The sequence below is a fragment of the Eschrichtius robustus genome, chromosome 11 (assembly GCF_028021215.1).
Source record: "Eschrichtius robustus isolate mEscRob2 chromosome 11, mEscRob2.pri, whole genome shotgun sequence".
Lineage (NCBI taxonomy): Eukaryota > Metazoa > Chordata > Mammalia > Artiodactyla > Eschrichtiidae > Eschrichtius > Eschrichtius robustus.
The window spans coordinates 59,336,265-59,352,275 of NC_090834.1; the positions used below are offsets into that span (position 1 = coordinate 59,336,265).

Genomic DNA, 16,011 nt, shown 5'->3' on the forward strand with positions numbered 1-16,011 from the left:
CCACCCTGAGCCTCAGGCCCGGCTCACCAGTGCCCCCACCTCCCCCACCCCACCCCCACCCCTGCCCTGCTCTCCAGACACCCCTTTCCCTGGCTCCCTCCCATCTCTTGGGCCACAGGAGCCACTTCTCCTGCCAGAGTTGTCAGTGTCCCCCCTCCATGCTCCACGCCTAGCTGCTCTCACGCTGTCTGCTCCAGCCTGTTCTGGCTCCGGCAGCCAAGTGCCAATCCACACATGGCCTCTGCTGCCTGGCCAGCTCTTCTGGGCTCCATTCACCTGTATCTGGTGGCCCCAGGCCCAGCTGCTCTGGGGAGGACAGGGTTTGAAGCCTGGGACAGACTGACTCCCACTCAAGTCTCCGCAGGCTTTTATGGAGTGTGCCATCCTCTCCGTGCATCTTCACCAAGTGTTCATCTTGCCCGTCTTGCATTCCACGTGGGATGGGGGCTCACTCTCTCACACTGAGAGAATCCCTCTCTCTGCCTGGAAGAAAGTCGTCCTCTAGAGCTGCCCCCAGTGCACCAGAGACTGGAGAGGCAGAGCCACACCGGACAGGATGGTTGGAAGTGCTGCGTCACCCCTTCCAAGCTAGGTGGCCTTGGGAAAGTTCTTGCCACTCTCTGAATTCAGTCTCCTTACCTGTCAGTGGGGACATACCACCTACCTCATTATGGGGACAGTGTTTGGCCTGGGCCTTGGAACAGAACAGGCATCCAGTGACTGGGAAGGTGGCAGGATTTCAAAACAGCTGGGCAGAAGGCAGGGCCATTAGCTGCCCCTTGCCATATGTGTCCCAGGGCTGCTGCACTGACATCCAGGACTTGATCCAGGGTTAAAAATGTCAAAGGCCACCTCACTGCGCAATCTTGAGTCCTCTGTTGCCGCCTTGAAAGTCTTTTTCATGCCAAGGGCAGAGAGCAGGTGCCAAACAAAATCAAGGAATCATATCTATTCATTGAACAAACTTTCCCTGTCTCGTACTGCATGCATGGCCCTGTGCTGGGAGCTGACTCAGAGATCCACCAGACCCACTATCCCTGAGGAAAGCTTATGGATTGGTGCGAAGAAGCACATGTAAACAGAAAAATAACCCTCAAGGTGGTCACAGCTGGGACAGAAGGAAGCCTGGGGTCGTGGGAGCCCGGCCTGGGAGGTTCCAGGGAAGCTAGCACAGACTCACAGATCCCAAGAAATAGGGAACTTAAGAACCCAGATCCTGGGAATTCCCTGACGGTCCAGTGGTTAGGACTCAGCGCTTCCACTGCGGGGAGGCCCAGGTTCAATCCCTGGTCCAGCTAATATCCCGCGAGCCACGGGTGCGGCCAAGAAAAAAGAACCCAGATCCAAAATATGTGGGGTTTTCTGAGCACCAAGAGGAGGCAATGAGGTGTGGTCCCGTTGCTGGGTATCAACAGGACGTGCGGGCGGGGTGGGGAGGTGTGGATGACACCATGAAACCCACTTGTTCTGCCAGATTCATCTCATCAGTGAATCCCTTAATACAGCGGTCCCCAACCTTTGTGGCACCAGGGGTGGGTTTTGTGGAAGACAATTTTCCACAGACAAGGGGTGGGGAGGTGGGTTGGTTTCGAGATGATCAGGTATTAGATTCTCATAAGGAACGCGCAACCTAGATCCCTCGCATGCGCAGCTCACAGTCGGGTTCGTGCTCCTGTGAGAATCTAATGCCACTGCTGATCTGACAGGAGGTGGGACTCAGGCGGTAATGCGAGTGATGGGGAGTGGCTGTCAATACAGATGAAGCTTCACTCCCTTGCCTGCCACTCACCTCCTGCTGTGCACCCCGGTTCCTAACAGGCCACGGACTGGTACCCGTCTGTGGCCCGGGGGTTGGGGACCCCTGTCTTAATGGACCAGAGAGGGTCACGGAGCCAGATTATACTTTCACGTCTATAAGGTTGATTCTCTAAAGGCGGGGTGGGGAAGGGGCATCAGGGTTCAGTACAATGAGCTCAGGCCGGGCCTAGCCCTGACTGCCATGTACCATCTGTGTGACCCTGGGGAAGCCACTCTCCCTCTCTGGACCACAACTTTTTCACCTATAAAGTGGGAGCATTCATTCCCACCTCCAGGGCTGTGCTAAGGATGAACAGAGATCATGCATAGGGATGCACTGGCACAGGGCTAAGCATAGCGTAGAAATTCAGCAAACTTCACTTTTCTTTCTTTGCTCTGAGAGAGCTGGACCACGCCCAGGACACACTGCCCTGGGGAGTGATGGCAGCCTGAGCAGCCGGGTGGGGAGGACACTGATGTCAGGGACCCCAGGACCGAGGCAAGCCGTTCCTGGGACAAGGCCACCTGCTTCCTCCTCCTCATTCCAACAGTTTTCCTTTCTGGAAGAAAGGCCCCTTGGGAGGGAGAAGGAGCAGTGGGAAGTGGAGATGGCGGCACGGTGGGGTGGGTGGAAAGGGCTCACACCCATATGTTTTGGTGGTGGTTCCTTCTCTTTTGATCTCTGAGCTGCTGTTCCTGACTGCAAGCTTGGGCACAGGCAGGGATACCCCAACCTAGATGGGCCACTGGGACACTAGGCCTGGAAGGGGTCCTGGACTTGGGAGGTCAGGGCTTCAGACTGCTCCTGGGGAGACCTTGGGCTTAGCTTTCCTCCTTTCTAGGCCTCAGCAACAGAGAGGATTTGGACAACCTGAGCCCGAAGATCCTTCCAGCCCTAACATTCCAGAGCCAGGGTGTGGGAGAGCAAATCTGCATTCCAGGCTTTTCTCTGCCACCCACTTGGCTTTGGGAGACTCTCAGCCTCTGTCTCCTCAGTTTCCCTGTCTGAACAATGAGTGGGCTGACCTTGGTGATATAAGGACCTCATGGGTCCTGTGCATTGTTTTGAGTATCTCCTGGGGTGGCATTCTTGACCTCTTTCCCTGAGTGTGGCCATCCAAGAGGTGGGGGTAAGAGTGAGAGATGGGAAGTGGGGAGGGGAGGGGTCAGAGAGGGCTGGACTCCGGGGCCTGGAGATGGGGCCCTGGATGTGGAGCCCCAGCCCAGGCCACTTCAGGGACAGTGACCCCTCCCTATGTAGCATATAGAGCCCCCCTACACCCCCTGTCACAGAATTCCTGTGAGCTAGCTGGCCAGGGGCCCCATTTTACAGATAGGAAGACCAAGGCCCCAAGGCAGGAAGGCATTTGCCCAGAGTCACATGGCTAGTCAGTGGCTAAGGTGGAATTTGGCAGCAGGGGGTGGGGGGGTGGGAGGAAACTTACGGAAACTCCATGGCTTCACACCCCTCATCACTGGCCACAGCGGCCCATCCTCCATAGGATGGCCATTGAGTGCCACCCCTCACGGTGCAGGGGAGGAAACTGAGGCCCAGAAGAGAGCAGAGCCGTGCACTCTCCCCACTGACTTTAGTTGCAGTGGCTGTGACAGTCCACAAAGCCCAAACGTCTTCTCTAGCAGCCTTGCTTGCTGTCTAAAATCCCCTATCAGAGCCCCCGTAATTGGTAAATAAAGCATGTGTCCTGAGACCCATGTGCTGAGAGGCGCAGAAGACAGAAAAGCATTACAGGCATGTGGTATCCTCAGACTCCGAGGACAGCCAAGAAAGAAGCAAGCCCAGGGATTAGTGGGGGACAAGGGATCCAAAAGGGGACAGGCGCTTGCTGGGGCCCACAGAGGGTTGAGCTCAGTCAGGCAGCCAATCCAGGCTCTGCTTCCCCAGCCCAAGTGGCCCCCTCCTTCTGCCCCTGCCCCAGGCCCTTACTTATATGTATGGTCCTGGAAGCAGGAGGGCCTAGAACGGCAGGGACAGCGGCTGGGGGCTGGGAACACCTCCCCCAACCTGGGTCCCTCTTCCAGAGGGTGCTGTGGGCCGCAGCGGATTAATGGTGCAGAGGCCACTCATTTCCTCTGGAGATAGGCCGCACCACACAGCCCCCCATTGTTGGCGGCCCTTATCTCGGGAAGTTCCGCTGGCTGCATCCGGAGGAGGCACTGGGGCCCCTCCGGCCCCGGCCTCACCTTTCTTTGCCTCTTGGAGGCTGGAGAGCTTGGCAGGGCGGGGATCATGCAGGCTTGATGCGTGCCCTCCCACTCCCCCTCAGAAGTCTAGACATCACCTGAGGGTCAGGGGGCTCCACGGAGGGTGCAGCTTGGCGGGGCTGGTGTTGTCAGCTGGGTTTCAGAAAAGAAGACCTGGGGGAATCAAGGATGAACTGGGAGGGGTAAGGCTTGAGGTAGGGAGGGTGGGAGGCAGTGCAGGGAGGGAGCTGGCTGCACTCAGGGATCCCACTGGGATAGGGCAGGGCAGGTGCCACGTTCCTCTGCTTCAAACCCTCCTCGAGGACTGCACACAGGCTCTGCCCATGCTGGCCCCTCTGGCGGAGCACCCTCCTTGGGGTGCTGACACCCACTTTAAGATGCAACATGGGTAGCACATAACTCCTTCAGGAAGCCTTCCCTGACCCCAGCTTGTTGGGGTCCCCCCAGCCAGGCTCAGTACCCTTCAGCCCCTGTGCTTCACCCCCTGCCCCCATCAGAGCCCTGAGTATCTTGTGTAAATGCAGGTCTGTCCCCCAACTAGACTGGACGTGTTTTGATGGTGGAGACCCCTGTGTCGTCAGGACTTGCCCCAGACCCACGCTCTCCAGCCCGGCAAGGAGATGGGCCCACTGAAGCTTGCTCCCCAGCCACGGCTGCCTCCCACAGACACTCCGGGGCCCTCCCCACAGACCTGCCTCTGCCATCAGCCCACCTAGCCTTTCACCACCATGCTTTCGTCAAGAATGTCCCTCTACCTGAAACGCCCTCGCCACAGTTTCCTCCTGGCAAAATTCCAGCCATTCATTAGGAACCACTCAGGGGCCACCCCTCCTTGGAGTCCTTCTGAGCCCACCACTGATGCGGGGACTTTAACAAATGTCTCTCTCGCTTCTTGATCAGAGCAGCTATGTTCAATAAATAGTTTGGTTAAAAGGGTCCAACGGCTTAAAAAAAAAAAAAAAGAGTTTAAAACAACTGATTTTGTCCATCCTAACCCTTAACAGATAAAGACACTGCTCAGCTGATATTTTAAGAGAAGTCTAGAAAACAGTAGATTTTCTTTTTAACAGAGGCTTTCAATACCTTCACCCCAAGAAGTGATTTAATGGAGGTAATTTAGTCAGTGCGACAGTATGATAAAGCAGTGATATCTGGGGACAAAAGAGTCTACCCAGGCCTCTACATCCTACCCTGAAGGCAGCTTTCAGAAAGGGCTGGCTTTCAAAAGTCCTCACCTTGTCACACAATCCACCCAAACTCCTGGAACTGGACACGCAGAGGCGTGGAAATCTTAGGAGGAATCAGGGAGTCCTGGCATGGACACCCCAGCGCCTCCGAGAGGTGCAGCATCTGAGAGCCCAAGGATCTCACTTAGCTCTTGGCCCCTGGAGTGAGGGGTGCTTCAGGCAGAGGAGGTCCCCGACCTGGTGGCCAGGACGACCACCAGCACGACCTGGTGGCCACAGGCAAGTTACTCCCCTCCCCTCCTTTCCTCTCCCCTCCCCTCCCTCCTCTGTCCTCTCCCCTTCTCTTCTTTGGGTCCCCTACCCTGCACCTGCTCTTCTGGCCGCCCAGCCTCTGTGGGGCTTTACAGGATGCTGCCAGTACCACTGCTTTCCCCATCTGACAGGAGAGCCGGCTCACAGCAGTCCCCTCTCTCCCGCCCTCAGCTCCACCTCTACAGACATCTACCTTCTCTCAGGCCAGCCCGGGAGACGGCGGATGGGAAGAAGAGCTCCCCCACACACATACACACACATAAAGAGGCTCAGACAATCTGGCTGGATGGGTGTTGGCACCCAGCAGGTGCTCAGTAAATGCCTTCTCCTGCTACTGTCACCACAGCACAGGAGATGGAGCACACACTAGATCGGGACAGCAGCTTTGCCTCTCTGAGCCTTTGCTTCCCCGTCTGCAGACTGGGGGTGATGAGAATCCCAACCTCCCAAGGCCACGGGCAAAGGTAATTGAGATAATGTGCACGAAGTGCCCAGCCGGCTCCTGGCTCTGGCAGCCTGACGGTAGGGCCTCATGGCTCTGCCTTCATCTTAGGCGGAGGGCAGTGGTGGCTACTTAACCGTACGCGCCCAAAGGCGTGACCTGAGAATCAGGAGGTCAGCGGGGTGGCCCTCGGCGTGGCCCGGGGGAGAGGCGATGTGGCCCGAGCTGGGCGACGCTCAGAGGGAGTGACATTTGTGATGTCCCAACAGCCCCTATCCTACAGAGGGGAAAACTGAGGTCACCCAGCAACAAGTCAGGGGTCTAGCAGGGTTCTGAGGCAAGTCAGAGCTCTGTCTTCAGCCCCTCAGCTGGGCCTGTGTGTCTAGACGTCCTGCCCTACTTCCCAGGATGCCCTCGTGACCTCCTGTGTGGTTGGTAGGACAGCAGCAGCCTCGGTGGGGCTCCAGGCCTGACCCATTCCCAGCCTCTCCCTTCCAGACTCCAGGAAGTCTGGAGCCCTGCAGACTCCCAGGAAGGTCCCTGGCCTGGGCTGGCCAGAGGGAGAGGCCTGGGCCTGCCAGGGCCTCTGTAGGTTGAGACACTGGGAAGACTGAGGGCTTCAACACCAAGCTTTCATGTGCTGTAGCTAAGGCAGAGCCAGGTGTGACCATAGTGGTCATCTGGGCCATCAGAGGGGAAAAGGTGCCAGAGAGGGCCATGTCTTGCCCAAGGACACACAGTGAATTTCAAGACACAGAGCAGACCACTCTGTAAAGGATGTAGCTTTCACATCCGTCCTCACCCCAACCCTCCGTGTAGGCTGTGAGGGAGGCAGGGATCGTGATCCCCATTTTACAAACAGAGAACTGAGGGTCAGAGAGAGGCAGTGATTTGCCCAAAGACACAGAAAGACACAGACTGTGTCTGTCTCACTCCATATTCCGAAGTCTTTCCCAGTTCTCATCCTCTCTCTCACTCAGCCATTGCTGATCAATCGGCCGACCTTTTCCAAGCACTTAGCCTGACATAGAGGACCCAGAGAGGAACTGGCCACACTCTCTGCCTTCAAGGGCTCCTTGTCTGAAGTGGCCAGGAAAAAGTGCATGTAAAGGAGAGCAATAAGAAAGAAGGAGGAGGGGTAGGGGACTGTGGGCTGGAGAAGTCAAGGAAGACTTCGTGCAGGAGGTGGCATTTCCAGAATTGTCTGAATGAGAGGAACTAGAGAGGGAGTCCATAGGTGTGGCTGGGGAAGCAAGGAATGAACTAGACTGACAGCATATGTGCCTCATAGAGGGGAGTGCAAAGCAGTTTTTCAAAGGTTGTGGTGTGGTAGAAAGAGCTCTTGATGCCAGATCAGACAGACCCAGATACTAGTAAAATCCCAGAGGGAGAGGCTTCATGCTCCTCACTTTGAATCTTCAGCCCGTAATAATGGGTCTGGCATCAGGAGTCAGTTGAATAAATGAATGACCCCAATTCCAACAAGTACTAGCTAAGTGCCTTGGGCAAGTCACTCTACTTCCGTAGCCTCGGCTTCCTTATCTGTAAAATGGGGAGAACTGTAAAATACCCTTGACATGGTTGTTGAGAAGACTCAGTAAGAAAATATCTGTAAAAAGCTTCATATCATGCTTGGCACATGGTAAGGTGCTTAGTATCTTAAGATATTTCTGCTTTCCTTCATTCACTCCTTCTCATGTACAACTTAAAAGTGCTTAAAAAACCGTAAAGCTGTTGGCCCACTCTGTGAGCCCTTCTCAAGTATTCAGACAGGAATGTACATAAAATGGAGGCCTTGCTGGGACAGGCTGAAGTAATGTCATTTTCAGAAGCAGCAAACTGCAGCAGAGCCAGGAGTTATTTGGGGGTTAGTGACTCAGGGACATATGAATGTCGGGAACTGCCCTTTTCTTTATAAATGGTTTCCACACAATTTCAGATATTTCCTGGAAAGTCAATGTGACTATAAATACGATGTAAACATATTCATGAAAGTGCATATATGAGGGAAAGCAAAGCAGGCAGTGAGAGATGCCTGACACCTGGATTTCAATTCCAGCTTTGCCACTGACAGATGTGTGACCTTGAGTAAGAGGTAAGACACTGAACCTCTCTAATCCCTTTGCTCAGCAGTAAAATGGGGATATTTTTTACCTTGAGGAGCTACTGAGAGAACTGAATAGAATATAGCTTGTGAAATCACTGCTGGTTGTTGTTACTATTATTTTATTACTGAGCAAGTGCTGTCCCATATCCTGAGGTCAGAGAACCTCGGTTTGGCTTCTGCCCCCACAGAGCTTCCAGTCTGGTGACTGGAGCTGGGAAAAGAGAAGATCGGGGGACTCCGGGGAGGCGGGGGTTGCCCTTGAGCTGAGAGGAAGGATCAAAGGTAATCGCAGGTGTGCGTTTGGGCATCCGCCCGCGTCGCAGTGCGTGCACACGTGCTGTTACTTGTGTCCCCAGTCCTCCTGGCTCGGCGTTCCCTTGGCGCGGCCGCGGCGTCCCCATTGTTTTAGGGTGGCGGAAAGCCTCCGTCCTCAGTTGCTGTCTCTGCCCAAATGAACCACAGCCTGGCCCTGGGTTGCAGAGCTGAGGCCGCCCTCGCCCTTGGGGGGAGACCTTCCCCTAGGTTCCCACGCCCTCCTGTGTCGCCCTCACCCACCGCCTGCGCACCTTCTCTCGGCCGTGGAGTGACCATTCACATTTAGGAATTGAGGCACTGTGTCAGACACGCTGCCTGAATTGATTTAGCACCTGGTGCTTGGCACTAGGGTGCAGAGGCGAAAACCATCCACGGGACATACGCCCCGAAAGTGCCGCCCGGGGCGGGGGTGCTGGAGGCGGGAAGCGCGGGTTACCGCGCACCGGGAAGAGGACGGGTCCCGCGGGGAGGTCGAGGCCTGACCCGTACCCAGGAGGGCGGAGAGGGAGACGGAGGGGATGGACTGAGTGTTTCGGGACAGAATGAGGGCGCGGCAATTTCCTGCCGGAAGCGCGTGGGCCAGTTTGAAGGCAAGGACGCAGGCCTTTCCTACCCACAGAATTCACTCCCAGTTTGACTGATCCGCGCACGCGCATATCGACTACTCATTCTAGTAAGTTCTGAAAGAGACTGCTAGGCAGCTGGCTCGTTGGTCTAGGGGTATGATTCTCGGTTTGGGTCCGAGAGGTCCCGGGTTCAAATCCCGGACGAGCCCCTCCTTTTCTGACTTTCTACTATTCTGCCCCTGTAGTTTGGTAATCTACACATTCGGTGAACACGGAATGAAACTCGATACAATTTGAAGAGGCTGAAACGCCGATAAAAAGTGAATACCCCACCGACTGCCATTTTTCTCGAGAATTCTTTCAGGTCGAGAAGTGTCAATATTTAGAAACTGGAGGGGAGGAAGAAAAAAAGGGGGCTCGTCCGGGATTTGAACCCGGGACCTCTCGCACCCTAAGCGAGAATCATACCCCTAGACCAACGAGCCGCTGGGTAGGAAACGCTTCCGATTCTCTTTCTAAGTAGATTGGGCGGCGCCACGAACCTGCGCAATTCAGCTCTGTGTCTCTTCACTTTTGTCTCGAAAACACTCAGGGCAGACTGCAGGATAAAGACTCCTCACACTTGATCGGACCCCAGACGCCCGGACTCGCTCTTTGCATGCGAGCTCTGGGTCCTGGACGCGGGGACAAGGTACCCAGTCCGCCGTGCATTAGAGAAATGTGCGTGTCTGCAGACGCGAAACCCCGGGTTTGCACCGGACCCCAGAGCTGGGGCTGCGACTCGGGAGAGCTGCTCCCTCGGGCTAGACGACGGGGCTAGGGGCCGGGACCGTAGGGATCCCCCTGAGCAGTGTGCGGAGCTCCCTAGCGAGGGTCTTACTAACGCCGCCAGCATCCGCACTGTTGCACAGCCTGGCTCTTGGGGTTCCTGGACGCCTGACTTCCTGGAAAGATAACCGCATGTCGTGAGGCTTTGGCCTGAAGTTTCAGTCAGGGCTGGGTTAGATGGGCGGGTTCTTTGTTTAGCTCCCCAGTCTGGACGGAACTCTCCAACTCTGGTCCCCGCCGGGTGGGCCTTTCAGCACTTGGGGTGCCTGGCACTTCTTCCTGCGCTTCGCCTCTGCGTCCATCGGCCAAGGGTTCCTGGCAACCCAAGAGGCCAAGGTGGGGAGCAGGGATGCCAGAGCCACCTGAGAAACAGGGGTTCCCTGGAGCCCCTCCACCATTTGACTCATCAGGTCCCTGGGAAATAAGAGTCAACGTGTTGGGACGGCCCACCTGGTGAAATGGGGCTAACAAGATCCGTCCTCTCTCACTGGCGGAGGGAGGAGGGAGGAGGGAGGAGGAGCTGGGATCTCCCCACCAGCACACACAATGAAAGGTTAGTGGTCGTGCTGGCCCCCAATACACAGGCTACCAGCGGTCCAGCCAGTTCCAGCCAGTTTCCGTTGCTTGTCATTCCTTCTGCATACACGCACTCTGACTCAAAGATGAGAAAACTGAGTTGGAAAAGTCCTGGGGGGACTCTTCCCCAGTGGCCCCCAAACTCTTACAGCTGTGCCCTGCTTCTTCAGGTGCTCGCTGGAGCCTCACACTTCCTTATTCCCAGCTCTGAGGATGTGCGGGCAGGAAGAAATATCTCCAGTCGGGCGCTGTTGGAAGCGTTTGTAAAGCTTCTTTCACTCCACAACACGCTTTCCCTGGCGCCTGCTCTGCCCCAGCCCTGGGCTGGGCCCTGGGGACACTGATGAGTCAGGCTTCTTCTCCCGAAGCCCCTGCCCAGCGGCGGCAGCCACATTGGCTATACCCCCTGCCTAGCCCAGGGCTGTGGGCTGGTCTGCAGGACTTCAGTCTGGGCCCCGGCCAGCTGTGGTTGATGCTAAACGAGGCTGTGGCCTGGACACTGGACACACACCCAGGACTTCACCTCCTCTGCCCAGGTCCTCCATGCCCCCAGAAACCCTTTCTTCATGAACAGTCCACACTCGCTTCAGACCCTGCAAGGGCTCCCCGCTGATTTGGGAATGCCAGCGGAGCTCTTTGCCTACCATTCTCAGCCCTATGAGGCCTGACTTCTCCCCACCTCACCTCTCAACAGGCCCTCCTCACCCCACCTTGAATACCCCAGGCCATGGCTCCATTTGAAGCTTCCCCTTTTATCAAGGATGCCCCCAGCTTCCTGTAACTTCCCAGCCTTGCCTTTCTGCTCCAGCAGGACCTCCTCGAGGCAGACCCAAGCTGGGTCAGGGCCTCACCCGGTGCCCCAGCTCCTGCACTCCCTGTCACCCTAGTTGCCTGACCCCTGCACACATCTGTGTCTCTACCAGCAGGGGTGGGAAGGGGGCTCCTGAGGAAGGGCAGTGGCCATGTCAGCACAGGGCCAGGCGCAGATGACCTGTGGAGAAGCGTTTACTGAATGAGTGGGATTTTGTCTCTTTCTCTAAAAACTGGAACTAAAGAAAAATGTGACAACAGTTCCAAGCCTGGTGTGAGTCACAGGCTCATTTGTCCTCTCAATTGGCACAAATGCTTCTCAGCCACATAACTTCTGAGGGGGATTCTCTGGCCCCTCTGCCAGAGCTGGGTGCATCTCCCCAGAGTTTTCAGAGAGGAAAGAGGCAAGGGTGTATGTGTGTTTGGGGGGAGGGGGTTGTCTCCATACCTGCTGAGCCAGGAGGTGGGGTATTAGACTCATGAAGTCTGAAGGCCATTCCTCCAGACAAATCTGGGCTGCTAACCGGACTCTCTGAGTTGATGGTGTGATATAAATATTTCAGCCCCACTAGCTATTCTCGCCCTACTCTGGGGAAGACTCAAGACTTCACAGATGCGGGGATGTGATTGATACCATGCGCTCAACAGCAGCTGGAGAAGCAGGGAATCTTGGAGATTCTTGGCCCTCAGAACAGAAGGGAAGGGGCAGGGAGAGAGGGAGGAGGGGAGAGGGCAGCCTCCTTCACCCTCATTTATCCTTTTCCTTCAGCACACAGCCCCGTGGGGGAACTGGGGGAGGCACGCAGAGCAATAAGCTGATTCCTAAGGTGCTCTGTCCAGCCAGAGTGCTGGGGCTCCAGAGAGAAGAGGATGAGCGGGGAGGGGATGGAGGGGAGCGGGGAGGGGATGGAGGGAAGCGCACGGAGCTGGAGGTGAGACGGAGGCGGGGCTGGGGAGAATGAAAAACCAGCCTGTTGGTGGTTTCTTCTTTTTTTAAGAGCCACAAGCTGAGATCAAAGGTGATATTTTTACAGCAACTGAAATAGAAAACCACTGGGCGCACAGTGGGAGGTGAGCGGCCGGAACACAGGCCCTTTCATGCAGCCTGTGGCCACAGCAAGCACGCTGCCCTCTGCTGTGGGCCATGGGGCTTGGGGGACAATGTGGCCCCGGTCTTCCCAACTCTGGTTTGAGAAAGAAGTGAAAGAGATGAGCTGCAGCCTGCGGTTCTGGGAGAGGAGAGGAACAGCAGTGAGCATCATGGTGAGTAGTCTGTCACTTTCCAAGGCCACGCTTGTCACTTTTGCCGTGGGTGTCAGAGTTGTGCCAGGCCCTGTTTCATCCTCACAGAGCTCAGTGAGGAAGGATTATTGGCACCCCTGTTTTACAGAGGAGGAAACCAAGGCTGCAGGGGAAAATGATTTGGTCAAGTCCCACAGGGAGATGGGAGCAGATTCAGGACCAGAACCCCGGGGCTCCTGGTCCAGCACCCTTTCTGCTCCCTGTAATCATCACTCACTCACTCACACGCTGAATTACTTATTGAGCCTCTGCACTGAGGGTCCTAGCTGACGGGGGCCATGCTCATGTCTGCTAGAGCACTGGTTCTCAGAGGGGGAGAGCAGCCGTATCAGCCTCACCTGGGAACATGGTAGAAATGCATTCTCAGGTCCCAACCCAGACTTACTGAACCAGAGACTCTGGGGGTAGACCCAGCCCTCCACATTTTAATGAACTTTCCAGGTGATTCTGTTGAACCCTGAATTTGAGAATCACTGCATTGCCTCACCTCAGTTTCTACCTCTGTGTTTCAGGGAAAATCTCAACACCCGTCTCACAAGGTTGAGCTCAGTATCAGCTAACACGTGTGCCGGGTGTGTGTTCTGTGCCAGGCATTCTTCTAAGCCCTCTACAGATATTAACTCATTTCATTTGACAACTCCTTAAGATAGGAACTAATACTATCCTCATTTCACAGATGAGGAAATGAAGGCACAGACAGGTAAAGTAACTCGCCCAGGGTCACACAGCTAGAATCCAAGCTCTTACCAGTTACCCAACAGAAAGCCCCCAGCAGAGGGTCTGGCGCCCAGAATGTGTTCCAGGAGTGGCTAAGGATGTGATGATGGCAATTAGTATTACCTCACCTGAGTTTGAGATGATGATCCCCATTTTGTAAATATGAAATCTAATGCCCTGTCAAGATCGAGGCGTGAGTCAGCTGCAAAGGCAGCTTCAGTGTCTGGAACCCCAGTGCAGCCCACAGGTCCTCACCATTCATGCAGTTTTGAGACCATAATATACCACCTTGGTCTTCTGGAAACATCTCAGTTTGCTGTAGGGACGAGTGTAGACTCTGACAGAGGTGAGCTGAAAACCTCATTTGGCCATTCAGAGGCTGTGTGACCTTGGACGAACTGCCTCACCTCTCTGATCTTTAGATCACCTTTTCTCATTGTAAAGTGGATGATGACAGTCCTGACCTTACAGGGTTCCTGTGAGGGTTGGAGAAGATGACATTTGTGCTCAGCCCGCAGCATTCACAGGGCTGGCCATCAACAAGCAGCTTGCCCGCCTCCCTTCCCATCCCTGCTGCTACCTCAGGGGAAAGACCAGCTCTGGACCCAGAAAAGCTTTGAAAGAAAAAGATATAAATTCCCCAACAATCAAAATGCCTTTGTCCTCCAGCCTCCCTGCCCTTTTCCAGACTTCCTTGAAATAGACACCCCGGCCAGGGTTTCTGGGGTGAAACACTGGCACCTGCTGCTTCCAAGTTGGGAGCTAAGTACCCTGTGAAGGGAAGAGGAGGTGATCTCTCTGAGCCACCACCACTGGCCGGTGTTCTTAATCAGAGTGAGCATCTCAGCATCCGCCTTCCGTGAGCAGTTTGGCCTGGACATCTGAAGCTCGTTAGCTGCCTGCTCCCAGGGGGCTGACCCCGCTTGGAGAGAATTATCCCAGACAGAGCCACAGAGGATGGAGCAAACGAAGACCAGGTGAGGTGTGGCCACAGAAGGCGGGGGAGCATAGTCTCCGGAGCGGCCTCTGGGGACCTGTGGAGAACAGAGGAGGCTGGGAAAAAGCACCAGGCTTGCGCCCAGCTCCAGCCCAGCCACGGGCTCCCAGACTATGCAAACTGGAGATGGGGGTGGGAGGGGGTCCTTTCCCTCTTTGGGCCTCAGTTTCCCCATGCCTCCATTGGAAGAGGGGTAAGCAAGGTGCACACTGAAGGCCTTCCAGCCCTGACATTGCGGGGTCCCAGGCTGACCTAGAATTCCCGGCCTCTGAGGTTTAGCCCACTGCTGGTGGGAGGTAAGTGACAGGTGGTGGGTGGGGACATAATTCAGAGACTGGAGAGCCATGATCCCTCCCTGGCCTGGACATCAGAGGGGAGCTGGGATGGGAAGACCAGAAAGTGATCCCACATTTCAGAACAGTCAGCCAGGTGCCCATGGGTGGCAGAGATGGTGTGAGCCGAGCCTCAGAGAGACAAGGGCTCCAGCTGGGCAGGTGGCTGGGATCAAAGCACCCTTCCCTTTGTGGACCCACCAATCCACCCAGCTGTCCAGACAGGCCACAGCTAACTTTCACTTAGCAATTTTTATTAACTCCTTACTTTATACCAGGCAGTGTTCTAAACACTACACAGGTCCCAGGTGATTGACCAGCCTGGAGTCTGGCCCTCGTCTGGCTGTCCTGACATTGACCTTTCTCAAGACACCCAGAGAGGTCAGACAGCTGGCCCTAACCATGTCACGTGAGATCGCTGCCTCCTCCCAACACTATTATAACTGACACCAGGCCATCTCCCTTTCTACTGACAGGAGCACTCTTGTCCCCTCCCCGGTCTCCTTCCCTCCTGGGAGCCAGGTCGCTGGGGAGCCATTGCCTGGTGGACCTGGAACCCAAGCAAAGGGCGAGGAGGACTGGGGCAGAGGGCAGTTCACGCAGACCTTGGTGTGAAGCCTGACGAACCGTCTCCACTCGGAGCCGAGAGGCCCTCTGTGGGGATGGGATGGGCATGGCCTTCAGATAACTCCTACCTTCTGGACCGTGCTGGATGGGCGCACGGCTAAAGTGAGCCTCTCTGAACCTTGGCTTTTCTCTGGATGCCTCACTCCTGGGTTGCTGCGTTCTTCCTTTGGACAGGTGAAGAGCTCTGATGACCAGGCCGGAGAGCTGTGTCCTGAGCCAGGGAGCCTTTGGATTCATTTACTTCTCATGGGGCAACCTTATTCCCAGCATTTCCAAGACCAGCCCAGAGAGAGGTGGGGGACCGCCCAAGTTCACACAGTCGGTCAGGACTGAGGTGACCCTGGGTTTCCAGACCATTCCCAACTAAATAGTTTCTCATTTTCAAATATGAAAAATGAACTCTAGAACTGCAGAAAAATTAGGAAATTACAGATAAGGAAAAGCAAAATTGAATATATCTTTGGTTTGTCTCTCGGAGAAACTTCCACCACCCTTCCCCATCCCTTCTCTCCCCCCGGCGTCTCAGCCGCACTCCCCCACCCCCAGCCATAATCAATACCTCACCTCCTTTTGCCAGCAGCTGTTCCCTGAGGACTAAGCCTTGACAGCAGATCCTGGAAGACAGCCTTAGACCGGATTCTGGAAAGGCCTGGTGTCTCTTCCGCCCAAACGGAACTGTTTAAGTGCAGATATAGTCGGAAATACTCCCAGCCAGGAATCCAGAGCCTGTATCCAGCCCTGCCTGGCTTGTAGATCGACTCTGTGACCTTGGGCCAGTCCCTGCCCTCTCAGTTTCTTCTGCTGTAAAATGAAGACTTGGACTTGACCGAGCGGTTTCCCCACAGTCTCAGTCTGTCGGCTGCTCTTGGGCAA

General features: G+C 55.4%; 2 non-coding genes across 2 annotated transcripts; one reads left to right on the plus strand and one right to left on the minus strand.

Moving 5' to 3' along the window:
• Positions 1-9,086: 9,086 nt before the first annotated feature.
• On the plus strand, positions 9,087-9,158 carry TRNAP-UGG (transfer RNA proline (anticodon UGG)). The gene has a single exon. It is a non-coding gene; the product is annotated as a tRNA-Pro (tRNA).
• Positions 9,159-9,362: 204 nt separating this feature from the next.
• On the minus strand, positions 9,363-9,434 carry TRNAP-AGG (transfer RNA proline (anticodon AGG)). Its single transcript has one exon. It is a non-coding gene; the product is annotated as a tRNA-Pro (tRNA).
• Between the last annotated feature and the right edge of the window lie 6,577 nt (positions 9,435-16,011).